Source organism: Armigeres subalbatus, chromosome 1 (genome assembly GCF_024139115.2).
Source record: "Armigeres subalbatus isolate Guangzhou_Male chromosome 1, GZ_Asu_2, whole genome shotgun sequence".
Classification (NCBI taxonomy): Eukaryota; Metazoa; Arthropoda; class Insecta; order Diptera; family Culicidae; genus Armigeres; species Armigeres subalbatus.
Genome location: NC_085139.1, coordinates 108,669,976 through 108,688,294, shown reverse-complemented (window position 1 = coordinate 108,688,294; position 18,319 = coordinate 108,669,976). Strand labels below are relative to the sequence as shown.

At 39.2% G+C, this 18,319-nt stretch overlaps 1 long non-coding RNA gene across 4 annotated transcripts; it reads right to left on the bottom strand.

Annotated features, from left to right (window-relative positions):
• Positions 1 to 14,973: 14,973 nt before the first annotated feature.
• Positions 14,974 to 15,368, bottom strand: LOC134205198 (uncharacterized). 4 transcript variants are annotated; one of them, XR_009978078.1, is made up of 3 exons: positions 15,270 to 15,368; positions 15,094 to 15,221; positions 14,974 to 15,033 (listed from the first exon to the last, which is right to left on the bottom strand). It is a non-coding gene; the product is annotated as an uncharacterized LOC134205198 (long non-coding RNA). The 4 variants fall into 4 exon arrangements; XR_009978079.1 differs by having other exon boundaries at positions 15,094 to 15,196; positions 15,270 to 15,353; XR_009978081.1 differs by having other exon boundaries at positions 14,987 to 15,020.
• Between the last annotated feature and the right edge of the window lie 2,951 nt (positions 15,369 to 18,319).

Below are 18,319 nucleotides of genomic sequence, written 5' to 3'. Positions count from 1 at the left end.
TAAATAATTTTTCCTGCCAACACTTCATCAAATCTGTCAAATCTACAAAAAATTAGAAGCCTGAGACCAGATTTATATTTTTTTGAATTTTTTCGCCAATTTTTTGTATGGGTGACTAATGGAGGATCAAGTGTACCCATATTGAGGCAAAAACTTCAAATCCAAATATCCTAAAACTTTGATGGAATGTTGACATTTTCATCAGTACAAATCATTAAGCACTTTTATGGCTTTGTGCTGTGAAAATCGAAAGCATTTGGTCATTGTTATGAAAAGTTATTCAAATTTTACGTGGCCAATAAAAAAATCTTTTGGAAGGTCAAAACATACAAACCGCCCTGCAGAATAAATAAGGTTGTCAATCCAAAAAATAACTCACCGCATAAAGGTCATTTGTCTAGAGGATCTATACTAAAAAATACGCTGGAACAAAACTACTTGATTGTATGACATTTGCCAGAAAACCATTTGCCAGAATCAATTTGCCAGAATGATTTTTGCCAGAAACCCATTTGCCAGAATGGTCCATATGCCAGAAAGCCATTCCCCAGAATAGACCATTTGCCAGAATGTACCATTCCCCAGAAATAGTAAAACTGGAAATTCCGATTATTAGTGGTGGCTAAAGAATACAAAAGTAATTATATTAAGAAGGAAATTTTGCATAACGGGAATTTGGCATTGTTTACTAATGAAGGGATTTTCGGTATAACTAATTTTCATAAAAGAGATTATTTAACATATTAGATAGTTTTCAGAAAGATGGATACTATTTGTCAAAAAATTACAATAATGTTTGTCTAAAACCAAACAAACTGCTTACGAATGGATATCATATTTCTTCGCCTCATTCCAGACACAGACTTCATTTTAAAAATTGAATCATACCTACAATTGGATAATATTATTTTAAATCATACTGGACGGCTATTGAAGAAGTTATATCTACAAGTCTAGGCAAAATGTCTACTTCTAAAGAAGGAATCATATCCACAATTGCCATATTCAAACACCCACCTTTAAAGAAGGGATAACATCTACCCTTACCTTAATCGGAGCATGCGCCTTCTTTAAAAAATTGTTCCCAACCACCATTGCTTTAGAAAACGCCTATTTTCAAAGAATGGATCACATCCACCATTGCCTTAATCCGTACAAGCGCCTATTTTTAAAGAAGGAATAACATCCACCATTGCCTTAATTCGGGCAAGCGGCTACTTTCAAAGAAGAAATCAAGACAAAATTTTCAAAACGACTTATCTGCTTTTATAAACAAAGATTCAAACGACGATTTGACGAATCTGATAGCACTCCCACGCAAACCAACACCCCCAATGGGTAGGTGAAGGTTTCCGCTACCTGTTGATGGTGTTGGTTTGCGTGGAAGAGCTATCAGATTCGTCAAATCGTAGTTTGAATCTTTGTTTACAAAAGCAGATAAGTCGTTTTGAAAATTTTGTCTTGAAATCACATCTTCCATTTCATTAATCCCGGCAAAGGCCTTTTTTAAAGAAGGAATCACATCCACCATAGCCTTAATTCGGGCAAGCAGCTGCTTTAAAAGAAGGTATCGCATTCACCATTGCCTGAATCCGGGCAAGCTCCTTTGTTTTAAGAAGGGATCACATCGTCTATTTCATTAATCCCGGCAAACGCCTGCTTTTAAAGAAGGGATCACATTCACCATTGCCGTAATCCGGGATAGCGCCTTCTTTAAAGAAGGGATCATATGACCCTCCCTTTCGAGGCTGCTCACAGTTATGCCAAAAGTTCATGGCGTTATGAATTATTGCGCATACTGGGCAAACGCGTGAATGGCTAATAGAAGATGCCACTTGTCATAAGACGAGTTTGTACCTTCCCACTTAATTCCACCACTTGATTGTACCTTGACAGATACGTATTTCGACCTCAACAGTAAGGTCGTCTTCAGTGTCTCGTACTTGACACGACTTCGACTCGGGTACAAACTCGTCTTATGACAAGTGAAGACATTCCACTAAAAAGCTCAAAATAATTTTCTTAACCAAATAGAAGATGACCAATTCTGGGGAATGGTGCATTCTGGCGAATGGCTTTCTGGGGAATGGTGCATTCTGGCAAACGGCTTTCTGGCAAACGTCCATTCTGGCAAATTGATTCTGGCAAAATGCCTTCTGGCAAATGACTTTCTGGCGAATGTCATACAACCAAACTACTTTAGTTCTCTATAAAACAGGGGGTGATCAAGTCTCCCCGGGGATCAAGTCTACCCACCTTCCCCTACTGCCGTATGCCGCATAGAAATCGATAAACATATCGTGCCCTGAGATCTGATAGCCACGGAACTTTTGAAGGATTTGCTGTACAGACGTTGACAATTTAACGTTGGTAAATCTGAAAAGCTGGGAAGTCCTAATCAATGCTAGTTTGGTTGTCTATTTGGAATGATTTATAACTGTATTATTTGGATGCTAAATAGCATGCTAATTACTACTGAGAATTGGAGATTTCTAATATTGTATACGACAAGCTATCAATAACAATGGGAATTTCCAGTTTTACTATTTCTGGGGAATGGTACATTCTGGCAAATGGTCTATTCTGGGGAATGGCTTTCTGGCATATGGTCCATTCTGGCAAATGGGTTTCTGGCAAAACTCATTCTGGCAAATTGACTCTGGCAAATGGTTTTCTGGCAAATGCCATACAATCCATGAAATAAACTTCGGAATTTCTGTAGAAAATTGTTCGAAATTTACACAGAAAATTCTTTGAAATATCCACGGGTAACATTGCGGATTTTTCACGACAAACTCTCTGGAATTAACACGAAAAGTTTTCAGGAAATTTCTTCAGAGTTTATGTGGAAAATTGTTCAACATATGCATTTAAAAAAAAATCTTTGGATTTTCACGAAAAATGGTTCGAAATTCCCACAGGAAATTATTTGGAGTTTTTTTTGGATTGTGCGTAATAAACTGCAAATCAAATCATTCGGCGGAAAGCTTAAGCCGAAAGTCATCTAGCCTAGTTTCATTTGGCCGAAATTAACGAAACGGTTATAAGATCGAAAACGGCTTAAAATTTCATTTGGCATTTGGCCGTTTGGCCGAATAAGTCAGCCAAATGACATTTTCGATATAATGGCTTTTCTGCCAATCAACTATTTCGGCCTTCTCGGCCAAAGTATCATTTCGGTAAACAGCATCTTCGGTCAACTGACCTATTTGTAGGCTGACCATGCGCATACGTTCCGTATTTAACGGGACAGTCCCGTTTTTTAGACCTTATTGTGCTGTCCCGTCGTAATCTAAAAAATCCTCAAATTGTCCCGTTTTTTCATTGATTCTTCCAAAAGAAAAAAATCAATATTTTAGGCAGGAATCTCAATCCAAATACAAAGAAAGTTGACGAAACCAATAGAAAAAAGTGTGAGATTGTGTTGATTTTCAAAGGAAGCTATTTATGCCATTTTGCATTTCGCATGGATTGACTTTCTTAAGGTTTTTCACAGTTAATGACGACGGGTGACAACGGGAAATTTCTTCATACAGTTTCATTTCAATGACTTTTTCTGTGTTTTTTTTTTTCGAAGCCATTACAAATTTGGCCAATTTCATCAATGAATTAAACGGAACCGGTAACTTGGTAGGCAAGTACATCCTGAAAACCAGGTCAGGCCTCAACGCCATGAAAATAAAGCGCAGGAACAGACATTCTAATTTCCAAATTAAATTTAATTTACGATTTTCTTTTCTTGCGACAGTAATTCTGTTTTTTTTTCGATTGATTCTTTTCGAAACATTAGGAATCATTCAGTCTTTCTGAATAATTCCTCATATTTCGAAATCATATACTGTAAAAAATCGACGACAATTGAAAAAAAATTTAAATCAGTTGAACAAATCGAGTTTGAGGCATTATCAAACCGAGGAAAAGTTTGTTCGGATTTCGGTTCTCACGTACTTTAAGGCTAGTTTACAGATCAGGAGCTTGTCAGCAAGTTTCGCTTTCATATGTGTGGGCAAGATTTATGGGATTTCGTTGTAAGAAGTTAGAATTTCGGCCCGATTCAAAATACAATCCGGTGGAAATTTCCGAGAGTCCGAGCTGAAAATCAGCCTACAAATAAGCCGGGATTTGTTTTACTTTTGGTGACGAAATTGCATGAGTCCCACTCTTTTAGAAGCACATGGAACAAAAACAATGGACAAGATTCCCAATGTGTGAGGCTACTTTTAGCGTCATTAAAATCAATTTCGATCAAAAAGTACTGTGAGTTGATTAGTTTTTACATCTAAGCACATGCGCCAACCATATTCATGGAAATAATTAAAATTACATTTAATTAATGTTCGTTTCGGGGCCCTCCTTAGCCGTGCGGTAAGACGTGCGGCTACAAAGCAAGACCATGCTGAGGGTGGCTAGGTTCGATTCCCGGTGCCGGTCTTGGCAATTTCGAATTGGAAATTGTCTCGACTTCCCTGGGCAAAAAAGAATCATCGTGCCTCATGATAAACGAATGCAAAAATGGTAACCTCGCAGTTAACAACTGTGGAAGTGCTTAGAACACTAAGCTGCGAGGTGGCTCTGTCCCAGTGTGGGGATGTAATGCCAATAAGAAGAAGAAGTAATATTCGTTTCTTGTTGATATTTTTGGTATTCTTGTCTGTAGATTTTCCCTCATTTATATTGAGCATGAGCATGAGCATGATTTACCGCCCACGGTTGCTACTCCGTTATTGCCAGGTCAGCTGTAATTACACAGAGAGCCAACAGATGAAGTTTGGGACTAACATCATCTTCAATGTGTAAGAACTGGTGACCCAAAAATAAGCAATACCAGCGCCGGCCGTATCCGAATGCAGGTCAATTAAGGAATGGGTAGGAAAATGTTGACATGATACTCGCTTTGATAGAAGCCGACGAGTCATCTGCACTTCCACGAGAAATCACTGGGATTGTGGCAGGGTTCGTTTTGGTAAACGGTATGCCGTGTTAGCGTGTTGTTTGGTCAATTCAAAACATAATCGAACAAACACTAATTATTTTAATTACCGACCGCACTAAGCAGAACAAAATTGTCGATGACCAGCCGATCTCTCTGCTAACCGCACAAAGCAGAACAAATTATGTCATGACCGGCCGATCATTCTGCCTACTAAACAAATCATGACTGTACGTGACCTCTGAATGCTGAACATTTGTCTTTCAAGCAACAAACAAACATGATTTATTTGTTTTCACTTAATTCCGACAGAAAATTTGATACTCCTAAGTAAACGTCTCTGAGGCATGTTTCCAAGTACAGCATTGCGATTAATAAAATCTATTCACATATCGACCGCACAAGCAGATCAAAAGCTTCTGATTCTCGCGAACAATCTGCATATCATATAAAAACCCACCCACTCTGATCTATTTTCTTACCAACCTAATAGGTATTAGCATTTTTACCACTCTTCAAAGAATTAGCTATGTCTAGGAGTCTGATCGCAGCAAGCCACGCGCGCGGATGGCTTGTTTTGAAATTGTTGTCACGTTTTTCTCCGTTTGCGCAAAATTAGGATTAAGGTTTGGCTGATTTTCCATTGAATTTTCATGGAGAAGAAGTGTTTTAGTGATTTCAAATTTTATTTCTTTTATTCGAGTGTTACAAAATACGGCGCGAAATGGCCTTTGCAATGTGTATACGGAGATGTGTAAAAATTGATAGTGCTAGTGTGATGCATAAGCGTAAAAGTGTTTTCAGTGTTCAGCATTTTCAAGTGTATTTTGGAAAAGTAGCTGAGGAAAGAATCAATCACTATAATTGAAGTATTATTATAATTTTGATTTCAACGTTAATTTTTGTAATCAACATGTGGCCTCTGTACTCCTGAGTGCGTGATCTCTCATGTTTCGGACAGCAGAACGATCGCGCGGTCGGCCGAATTATTGTGTTCTGCATTGCGCGGCCGGTAATAAAAATAATCAGTTCAGTGCGTGATCTCTCTTTTTTCGAAGCGGACTTGGTAGTCATATGGCTACTGCTTCTGCCTCATACGCAGGAGGTCGTGGGTTCAATCCCAGGGTCCGTTCCATTCTCCTACTTTGTATCATTCTCTTTATTTCTCATGTTCTAGCAATCGCTAGAACTGGAAATGGACTTCTATACCGTTTCCATTACTATTCCTATACCTTCAACTTGAGTATTCTAACAGTAATCTGCTAGAATTGGAAATGAACTATAGAGCTCGTTTCCTACATCCAATTATAAATTCCATGAGTTACCTTCTCCTATCTATCACATTGGCAGCTCGTTAACCAAGACGGACCTCTGCCTCTCCTTCCTAACCCAGAAATTCCAATAAATTCCGCATGAACTCGTGGCAAGTGCAGAGGTATATTCGGCTTGCAGTGGGCGAGTGATTGCATCATCATTTCCTCCCTCTTCCCTACATTGACTTGCATTCTGACGTGGCAGGCGCCAGTATGACCAAACAAATGAGATCACCAGTACTTGTACATTGAAGAAGTGTGCTAGTCCCAAGCAAACATCTGTTGGTTCCCTGTGCAAGAACAGCTGATCTGGTCATAATGGAGTAGCAACTACGAGCAGTCAATCAAGCTCAAGCTCAAGCTCAAGCTCTTCAAAGAATTAGCTATGTCTAAAATGCATTTTCTACTAACAAAATGGAAAGCGAGGAAGATAGTTGACAAAAGAGATATATTTGGAATAGGCTATGAGAAGGAAGATTTAAAGATAGTCAAATAGAAGGCAAGCAAAGGCCAGAATAAATATATATTGTGATCTAGGGCTGTCTAATGGGTTCGTCTGACAGCAGCAAAAAGTACATGAAATGCTGAATCTAAAACCGGATCAGTCAATAATCACAATGCATTTGCAGAACATAAAACTTCACTTTGATGCTGTTTTGGTGCACTTCTGAATCTAAATCCAACCAACTGAAAATATCTGATGAAATGTACGAAGAAGAAAATTTTCTTTGACATTTTTTGGTATCTAAAATGTTTGCGATATGTCAGAAACTGCGAAACCTGCCTAAACGCAACCCTCCTGTGCCTCTTTCCACGAGAGATCTTCAAGATGGGCCCAACACGAGAGTTCCTGATTATTGCCAATTCACAAGCCAGGTACCGAAATGCGTTATACTGATGAAATCATAAATATCGTCATCTTCAAGGGTTTTCAGACGTGGGGTCTACTCATTATATAATTCTATGATCCTATATTCCCGAACACTGGTATTACCGAGTTTTTCAAAGATAGGGATATTAAGATAATACATACCTCCAAGAAAGGGCATACCTCTAAGCCCTCCGACCAACGGGGCAGTCGAATCGGGAGAGCATAAATACACTGTCAGCTTCCAGGATAGACAGTAGAAACTGGGTTAAGTTCTTTAGGAATATTACCTCACAACAAAACACTGGTTCTCACGCCTTGTTGTAGCCCCCACCGAATTGAAGGTGGGCTGGAAGCTGGAAGCAAAAAGTACAACAAATTTGGCGACGTGGTCTTGATGGCTCCCTAGAAATGTTCCAAAATGGATTCATCTTTTTGCAGGAGCACTTCAGAGTCGTGGCTAGAAAAGGTGCGAAAGTGGTTGTGATAAGTAAGACACAAAAAACAGTATGTGAAAAATGTAATGAAAGTTTAAAACGGTCCTGCTTTGCGAATATTCGTGAAGTGTGACGACGAGGAACTTGACATCAGAACGACTGCACTTAGAACTTCAGTTTTTACTTCACTTTATTTTCCATCGCGCCTTGCCAGTTTTCAGAATTAGCTCCAAGGACTCAAAAATCCATAAAAACGTTGGTCTGACAGTAAATTGAATAAAAAAAACTTGACAGCGGAGAAAAAATCCTTCCATCCTGGTCCAAGCCTACTCAGCCTCTCTCTGTAGATTTTCCCTCATTTATATTCATGAAAAAGGGTTTTAGCACCAAAAATCTATAATCCTACCCTATTGCTCTTTTCGCATATAGGCCTTTTGACAGGGTACTTTGACTATTTTTTTTGTTATTTTCAATTATTCACAGTTGGAAAAATTTTTGATATTGGTTAGTGATAAAATCCACGTTTAAGAGTAGATCAAAAATTTCAAAATTCCACAATTAAAAAAAAAATGAAGAATGCGTTAATAATTTAAATAACTCCTTCGTGTTTTTCCGTATTGTTTTGAAGAGTGAATTATTTGTTATATACAGGGGATGTCCAAAATAACTGGGATAGGCAAATTTTAGGCATAATTAGATGTGTTGTAACTATGTCAATTATTATCCGATTTGGACAATTCACGGATGCCTGAACTAGAAATTTAATGTAGTTTCACCATATGCTCATGGAACCGACCATGGCCATCGGATACCAGAGATATTCCGGGCTTTTCGAAGGTAGGTTCAGAACCGTAAATTTGTGGTGGGTATTAGGATAAGTTGTTGTTGAAAACAGAATAATATTAGTAACCACAAATAAAGTAGGACTCTTTCTGATTGGAACCATATGCTGAAATTCGAAATCGGACCAGAATCAAGTGAGATATGGCCATTTGCTTAGAATCGGTGCCGATCGGGAATTTTAAAAGGGACCAGGCCACACATTCATTTGAATCAAGCTTTTTGAGCGATCTTCGATTATGATTACATTCCAGAAGTCTTCTGTCACGTCAAGAATGAAAAACCAACCAAAAAGACGGATTCTGAAGTCGCTGGGGTACCCCCGGGGAACCCGTAGAGGGGACATTTCAGTTTTGGCACCAAAGCTAGCCATTCGACGGTTCGTTTTTCATGGTTTTCTATCAGGAAGCGAGGTATGAGTATAAAATGGACCATTGACGGCCTTGACCGCTTCCGAGACCTACGGATTGTCCCCGGGGAACCCGTAGAAGGGGACATTCCAGTTTTAGCACCAAAACTGGACATTCGACGGTTCTTTTCTCATGGTTTTCTATCAGGAAGCGAGGTATGAGTATAAAATGAACAATTGATGGCTTTGGCCGCTTCCGGGACCTACGGATTTGTCCCCGGGGAACTTGTAGAAGGGGACATTTATGTTTTAGCGCCAAAACTGGTCATTCGACGGTTCGTTTTTCATGGATCTCTATCCGGAAGCGAGGTATGAGTATAAAATAGATCATTGACGGCTTTGACCGCTTCCGAGACCTACGGATTATCCCGGGGAACCCGTAGAAGGAGACATTTCAGTTTTGGCACCAAAGCTTGCCATCCGACGGTTCGTTTTTCATGGTTTTCTATCAGGAAGCGAGGTATGAGTATAAAATGGACCATTGACAGCCTTGACCGCTTCCGAGACCTACGGATTGTCCCCAGGGAACCCGTAGAAGGGGACATTCCAGTTTTAGCGCCAAAACTGGACATTCGATGGTTCTTTTCTCATGGTTTTCTATCAGGGAGCGAGGTATGAGTATAAAATGAACAATTGACGGCTATGGCCGCTTCCGGGACCTACGGATTTGTCCCCGGGGAACCTGTAGAAGGGGACATTTATGTTTTAGCGTCAAAACTGGTCATTCGACGGTTCGTTTTTCATGGTTCTCTATCCGGAAGTGAGGTATGAGTATAAAATAGATCATTGACGGCTTTGACCGCTTCCGGGACCTACGGATTATCCCGGGGAACCCGTAGAAGGAGACATTTCAGTTTTGGCACCAAAGCTAGCCATCCGACGGTTCGTTTTTCATGGTTTTCTATCAGGAAGCGAGGTATGAGTATAAAATGGACCATTGACAGCCTTGACCGCTTCCGAGACCTACGGATTGTCCCCAGGGAACCCGTAGAAGGGGACATTCCAGTTTTAGCGCCAAAACTGGACATTCGATGGTTCTTTTCTCATGGTTTTCTATCAGGGAGCGAGGTATGAGTATAAAATGAACAATTGACGGCTATGGCCGCTTCCGGGACCTACGGATTTGTCCCCGGGGAACCTGTAGAAGGGGACATTTATGTTTTAGCGTCAAAACTGGTCATTCGACGGTTCGTTTTTCATGGTTCTCTATCCGGAAGTGAGGTATGAGTATAAAATAGATCATTGACGGCTTTGACCGCTTCCGGGACCTACGGATTGTCCCCAGGGAACCTGTAGAAGGGGACATTTATGTTTTAGCGCCAAAACTGATCATTCGACGGTTCGTTTTCCATGGTTTTCAATCAGAAAGTGAGGTATGAGTATAAAATGAACAATTGACGGCTTTGGCCGCTTCCGGGACCTACGGATTTGTCCCCGGGGAACCTGTAGAAGGGGACATTTATGTTTTAGCGCCAAAACTGGTCATTCGACGGTTCGTTTTCCATGGTTTTCTATCAGAAAGTGAGGTATGAGTATAAAATTGACGGCTTTGACCGCTTCCGGGACCTACGGATTGTCCCCGGGGAACCTGGAAAAGGGGATATTTCAGTTTAAGCACCAAAACTAGTCATTCAATGGCTCGTTCTTTATGGTTTTCAATCGGGAAGCGAGCTTTGAATATAAAATTGACCATTGATGACACTGACCGTTTCCGGGACCTACGGATTGTAGGGGAAGGGGACATTTCAGCTTAACCCTTGAAGGCGCTAGACGATTTTTTTAGAATTCGTCGGAAATATTTTTAACGAAAATAACCATTGTAAAATTCCATTAAACGTATTTTCGGTTTGTTGTTTTAAAACAACATTGCGCATTTAAGGGTTGAGCACTAAAGCTAGTCATTCGGCGACTCGTTCCTCATGGTTTCGATCGGGAAGCGAGGTATGAATATAAAATTAACCATTGACGATTCTGACCGCTTCCGGGAGCTCTGGATTACTCCCAGAAGAACCTGTAAAAAGAGTCTTTTCGGATTTAGCGTCAAATTTAGTCACACGACGGATCTTTTGTCAAAGTTTTCTATCAGGAAGCGAGGTATGATTATAAAATCTATTTTTGACGACTTTGTCCGCTTTTGGGACCTATGGATTATTCCCGAGGAACCTGTAGAAGAGGACATTTCACACACTGCGCCAGAATAAGTCATTCGAGGGTTCTGTTCTCAAGGTTATCGATTAAGAAGCAAGGAATGAATATTAGATGAATATTAGCGATTATGATCACTTCCGGAACCTATGCATTGCTGCAAGGAAATCTGATGATGGAGACATTTCAGTTTTAGCGCCAAAACAAGTCATTGAACAGCTTTTTTTCATGGTTTTCTATCAGGAAGCGCAGTATGAATATAAAATGGACCATTGAAGACTCTGACTACTTCTGGAACCTACCAGCTGCCCCAGGGAAACCTATATAAGGAGAATTCCAGTGTTTGCGCCGAAACTAATCATTCGACGGTTGTTTTTTATAGTTTTTTATCCGAAAGCGAGGTTTGAATATAAGATGGACTATTGACGATTCTGATTCTGTAGTAGCCTGTAGTAGGGGACATTTCAGTTTTAGTGCAAAAAGAAGTCATTTAACGATCAGAAGTCTTTCGAAAACCATGAAAAAGAACCGTCGAATGACTAGATTCGGTGCCAAAACTTAAATGTCCCCTCTACGGGTTCCCCCGGGGACAATCCCCAGGTCCCGGAAGCGGTCAAAGCCGTCAATTGTCTATTTTATACTCTACCTCACTTCCTGACAAAGAACCATGAAAAACGAACCGTCGAATGACTAGCTTTGGTGCCAAAACTGAAATGTCCCCTTCTACGGGTTCCCCGGGGATAATCCGTAGGTCCCGGAAGCGGTCAAAGCCGTCAATGATCCATTTTATACTCATACCTCACTTCCGGATAGAGAACCATGAAAAACGAACCGTCGGATGACCAGTTTTGGCGCTAAAACAAAAATGTCCCCTTCTACGGGTTCCCCGGGGACAAATCCGTAGGTCCCGGAAGCGGCCAAAGCCGTCAATTGTTCATTTTATACTCATACCTCGCTTCCTGATAGAAAACCATGAGAAAAGAACCGTCGAATGTCCAGTTTTGGTGCTAAAACAGAAATGTCCCCTTCTACGGGTTCCCCGGGGACAATCCGTAGGTCTCGGAAGCGGTCAAAGCCGTCAATGATCCATTTTATACTCATACCTCGCTTCCTGATAGAGAACCATGAAAAACGAACCGTCGAATGACCAGTTTTGGCGCTAAAACTGGAATGTCCCCTTCTACGGGTTCCCTGGGGACAATCCGTAGGTCTCGGAAGCGGTCAAGGCCGTCAATGGTCCATTTTATACTCATACTTCGCTTCCTGATATAAAACCATGAAGAACGAACCGTCGCATGGCTAGCTTTGGTGCCAAAACTGAAATGTCCCCTCTACGGGTTCCCCGGGGGCACCCCAGCGACTTCAGAATCTGTCTTTTTGGTTGGTTTTTCATTCTTGACGTGACAGAAGACTTCTGGAATGTAATAACAATCGAAGATCGCTCAAAAAGCTTGATGCAAATGAATGTGTGGCCTGGTCCTTTTTAAAACTCCCGATCGGCACCGAATCTAAGCAAATGGCCATATCTCACTTGATTCTGGTCCGATTTCGAATTTCAGCATATGGTTCCAATCAGAAAGAGCCCTACTTTATTTGTGATTACTAATATTATTCTGTTTTCAATTACAACTTATCCTAATACCCACCACAAATTTACGGTTCTGAACCTACCTTCGAAAAACCCGGAATATCTCCGGTATCCGATGGCCATGGTCGGTTCCATGAGCATATGGTGAAACTACATTAAATTTCTAGTTCAGGCATCCGTGAATTGTCCAAATCGGATAATAATTGACATAGTTACAACACATCTAATTATGCCTAAAATTTGCCTATCCCAGTTATTTTGGACATCCCCTGTATTTCTACAACTAACATAATACAAGAGAAGGTTATGGTGGTGAATGATTCACTCTAAAAAAATTCTCTAACTTTTTACACGGAAAATGAAAATTAAGCCCACACATTTTGAAATTTCCACAGCTCTTGAATTTTCCAACAAGGTTTTTTTGACATGTCCCGTTTTGCAAGTGCATTTGTCCCGTTTTTTCACCGAAAGGATGTGGTCAGCCTACCTATTTGGCCAAACGACTTTTTCGACAAAATGACAAGTTCGGTCGAACGACTTTCTCGGACGTATGTCCATTTCGGCTAAACGACATTTTTTTCTAGATGTCCTTATGGTCCAGCCAGAATGGTGAGCGCAGCGGCGCGTTTTGACAGAATATACATCGGATAACTATTAAAACGAATCGCTGCGCTTAACTTTCTGTGGGCACTTTTAGGCCAAAAGTCATTCGGCGGAAAGCCATTTGTTCGAAATAACACGTTAAGCGGAATAACACTTTAAGCCGAAAGTCATTGGTTATTATGTCAAAAATAGTTCAGCCGAAAATGGCATTTAGCCGCAAGCGACGTACAGCCGAAAGAGACGTTCGGCAAAGTTGGTAGTTTGGCCGACACAATTGTTTGCCCCAACAGGTCATTTGGCTGAAAATGCCGTTTGGCCGAAAACGTCGTTTGACCGAATAGATCATTTGGTTGAAAATGCCGTTTTGTAAAAATGATCTTCTGGCAGGAAAAGCCATTTGGCTCAAAAATGCCCTTTCTGTCAAACATCCCTTCGGCCAAACGGCATTTTCGGCTAAATGATCTATTCCATTAAGCGACTTTGTCGGCAAAACGACCAACCAATATAGGGAAAGGTGGGTAGACTTGATCCCTGGGGATACTTGATCACCCCCTGTTTTATCGAGAACTAAAGTAGTTTTGTTCTAGCGTATTTTTTAGTATACATCCTCTAGACAAATGAGCTTTATGTGGTGAGTTATTTTTTGGATTGACAACCTTATTTATTCTGCAGGGCGGTTTGTATGTTTTGACCTCCCTTAAAAAAAATTTATTGGCCACGCAAAATTTGAACAACTTTTCATAACAATGCCCACCCGCATAGTTAGAAACGGTAACATTACTATCTACCATATAATTCATAACTATTTTAAACCATACTTAGACTGCCTCACAGATAATCCAGAATAACCTACCCAAAATTGTTTTGACAATATAGAAAATGGTAATTTGCCAAAATACAATATGTGGAAAGGGCGGTTAAGTTATGTTACCATAAAAAATCGATCGTTTTCTCGAACAAAATTTCCCAGCTATTGTATGTCGTAAGGTTGATATATTATCCATTTTTGGGGAGTCAAACAATAAACCTTATGTCGAGGTTATTGTTGAATGATATTGTAAATATATATGCATCGGTACCCCTTGACCTGCGTATTATTTTTATGAATTTGTATTTTTTTAAATTTTCTTTCATAGAATTTGAATAATAATCATTGTTCGAAGGTTTGATACAAGCATAATTTTATTTCTGATATTTTTTTTACTGACTTAAACCAAATTTAGTGATGATATGGAAAAGCTAATATCATTCCAAATTTAGACGTACATGTTCATAATAGAATTAGATCCTTATAGATAAGGCAGGCATGAAGAACGTTTTTATAGAAGTCGATTTGAAAGCGAGCGGAGGACAATATTTATGATGGTATATATCGCACGATCTTCCTTCTGCCAAACTTCCGTAAGAAGGGGGAGGGAAGCATATCAATGTGGAAGCTGATATATCTCCGCTGGGATATCCTTCATACGGGAGTTTGGTCTTGAGTTTGGCAGAAGGAAGGTCGTGTGATATATGCCATCACAAATATTGCCCTCCGCTCGCTTTCAAATCGACTTCTATAAAAACAATCTTCATACCTGCCGTATCCTACTGGAACTATCAATTTTATACTTTCGCTTCTAATTCTATCATGATCATGTATGTCTAAGCTAGGAAGATGATATTGGCATTTCCATATCATTGTAAGTCTCTTAACTTTACGTAGAAATAATACTTTCACTGGCGGATAGTGGGAGATATAACGGAAAATTTTAGTGAATAGATCACAATTATTCAGTACTGCTACATACCATTGAAATTTTGGAGCCTCCGGAGAATGCAGCTGCGAAGATTACATCAGGTCGAACGCGTTCCTTCAATCCACATTGTGGGTATATTGATTCAATCCTGGAAAAATAGACTAAACATATCATCTCTATAAAATACTAGTTTTATTATACCTAATATCATTTGATCTTACCCATGTTACATGGTTCTAATTGACACAGCTTTGTTATAGGTAAGCTGCAGCATTTTTAGTATTCAGGTTCCGCACTATATTCCAATTTTGGCGTCGCGCATGTCTGTAAAATTTACCATGGGAAAAAACTAACCGATAATATAGGTCGTAAAAATATCGCATTAACAAATTCTTACCTTCGTTCTTACCAATAAATTATCACATCTGCAGCAATATTTGTTTGAGGACCGAAGAAATCGGGAAAATGCGAACGAAGTAGCTGACTTAGGCACTTTATCGAGAGCTAACAACATTGTTTGACACTTTGTTGATGGAGAATAACTAATACTAATGACACACTGGTGGTATTCGTACCATGGTACAAGTTGTACCACAGGTGTGTCACCTTGTACCATGCTGGTACAACGTGGAAAACCGTGGTACAATATGTACTAGGGTACATAACCGTGGTATACCACGGTCCTTGTACCACCAGTGTGTCTTTAGTATAACCGTGTTTGGATTTTACGTGATATAGTTAATACATGTCAAACAACTAAATAATTGTTCCTTATAATCCTTCATTACCATTTGAACAATAAAACACACCTGGTCAACATTGTGATATATATTAACTGCATATATTGATGTAGATTAATAATTCGGTACAGTTGATTACAGCAGAATCAATATTGTCAAATTATAAAAGAAACGTTACATATATTTCAACACTTTGACTTAAAGCAATTGAATGGTACCAACATCAAGCCAGAAGGTATTTTATTATGCGGGCAAGTCTTTCGTTTTTTCATAGCAACAAGCCATAAATATGCTTATTGATCTGTACTGATAAAAATGTCAACATTCCATCAAAGTTTTAGAATATTTGGATTTGAAGTTATTGCCTCAATATGGGGACACTTAATCCCCCCTTAATCACCCATACAAAAATTTGGCGAAAAAACTCAAAAAAATATAAATATTTTCTTAAGCTTCTATTTTTTTGTAGATTTGACGGATTTGATGAAAGGTTGGCAGGAAAAATGATTTATTGCGTAGATCTCATAGAAAGCAGATCAAGTCCCTCTAAATTTTAAAATTGCATGTGCTGTCGAATTCAATAACAAAAATCGTTCATGTATACGTACAGCAATTCGATCATTCCGCGTATTTTGAAGGGAGAATATTTAAAAAATCTGAGGGCACTTTTCTAATTTTATCAAAGCAAGTTCTTGGAGAGGGATCAATTTCCCCCGTATATTTTCAAAGTCGATTTTTGACAACACTCTAAAAAATCGATTGTGTATCAATAACAACAATAACTAAAGGACAGTCATACATCAGTAAAGTTAAATACTATATTTCTTAGAGAGTCTGTGTGGAAATCACGTATGTTTATTTATTTTTGGTTGTGATACATCGGAAATCAGAAAAGGGGATCAAGTCTACCCAGTCTCCCCTACATGGGGAAATTCTTCGGAAATTTCATTGAATCTTCATAGTTTTCACGGAAAATTTTATGGACTGGAATGGAATGGCTATAAAACAGCGGCGTGACAAATTTTAAACAACTGTGCGCCGATGCAAAAATGTCAACGGAGGCTGCGTGTAAAAACTGCCGGCGGCGGTGCACACTGGTTCAAAAGCCCCCAAAACGTGCGTTTTTTAGTTTTCGACCTGAAAACTACGTTTTAGAGACATGATGTCTTCAGAAGAGTTGAAGGATATTTCTTGGGCTTTCTTTTGATAAGAAAACATCAATGATCTATCCACCTTAAAGGGCGGTGTGAAATAAAAAAAATTACGCAGATGTACAAAAGCAGTGGTTGTCCTCTGCAATGTTATAAAGAAAGTGAATTGGAACATCTTTTCTGAAGACACCATTTTGGAATGACGGTTTTGTAACGAGTTAGAGCACGTTTTGTATGAATGACTCCCAAAAAATATTTTTTGAGCATAACTTTTTTGGAAATGATTTTAGCAGTATGGTTTGTTCTAGAAAGTTGTACATAATGACAAAAAACATGTTTGTCTAGAAGTCTACTTTGATCTATCTTGAAACCTGCCTGAAAAACGTACATTATGGACTTTTTTAAGTTGATTCGAAATAATAGTGGAACACGGCGGAACAACACAAAACATTGTGCATTCGGTAGCTTAATACCAAATCTTTCAGATGGTGGCTGTTTGGCTTGCCGCCTCTTGCCGCTTTTCATGGTGTTTTGATGTGAAAATTGACTATTTTTTTTAAAGATTCCTCAGAACTTTGACATTGATTGACATTCATTGATGTTTTCTTATCAAAAGAAAGTCCAAGAAATATCCTTCAACTCTTCTCAAGACATCATGTCTCTAAAATGTAGTTTTCAGGTCAAAAACTAAAAAAACGCACGTTTTGGGGGCTTTTGAACCAGTGTGCGGTGGCGTACACCTCTGTTCAGTACACACTAAATTTCCCTACAGTGAGATTTTTACTCTTCCTTGCAGTTTCAGATTATTTCAGTATTTTAATCGAGAAAAAATCGATGCTAGGCCGAATGAGAACTGGGGAGTGAGAAGTGAGCAGTGTAAAGTTAGGAAGAAGTAGAACGGATAAAGAGAAAAGTAAAAAGGAGGAAAAAGTAAGAAGGAAGAAGAAAGAAAGAAGAAAATAGAAAGAAGAAGGAAAAAGGAAGCAGAATGAAAGAAGAAGATAGAAGGAAGACGAGAGAAAGAAGGAAGAAAACGGAAGAAAGAAAAATGAAGAAGGAAGTAGAAAGAAGGTAGAAGAAAGAGGGAAGAAGAAAGAAGGAGAAGGGAAGAAAGAAAAAGGAAGAAGGAAGAAAGAAGGAGGAAGAAGGAAGAAGGAAAAGGGATGAGGGAAGAAGGAAGAATGAAAAAAGAAGAAAGAAGAAGGAAGGAGGAAGAGGGAAGGAAGAAGAAGAAAAGAGAAAGAAGAAGGAAGAAAGAAAAAGGAATAACAAAAAGACTGAGGAAAGGAGCAATAATGAATAAAGAAGAAGGAAAAAGAAGAAAGAAGAAGGGAAAAAGAAGGAGGAAGGAATAAAAAAGAAGGAAGAAGGCAGAAGGAAAAAGAAAGAAGGAAGACGTCTGAGGAAAGGAGGAAGAATGAAGAAAGAAGGAAGAAGAAGAGAGAAATAAGGAAGAAGAAGGAAGGAGAAAGAAGGGATAAGCAATAAAGAATAAGAAATAAGGTAGAAGATAGAAGGGAGAAAAAAGCGAAAAAGGAAAAATGAAGAGAAAGAAG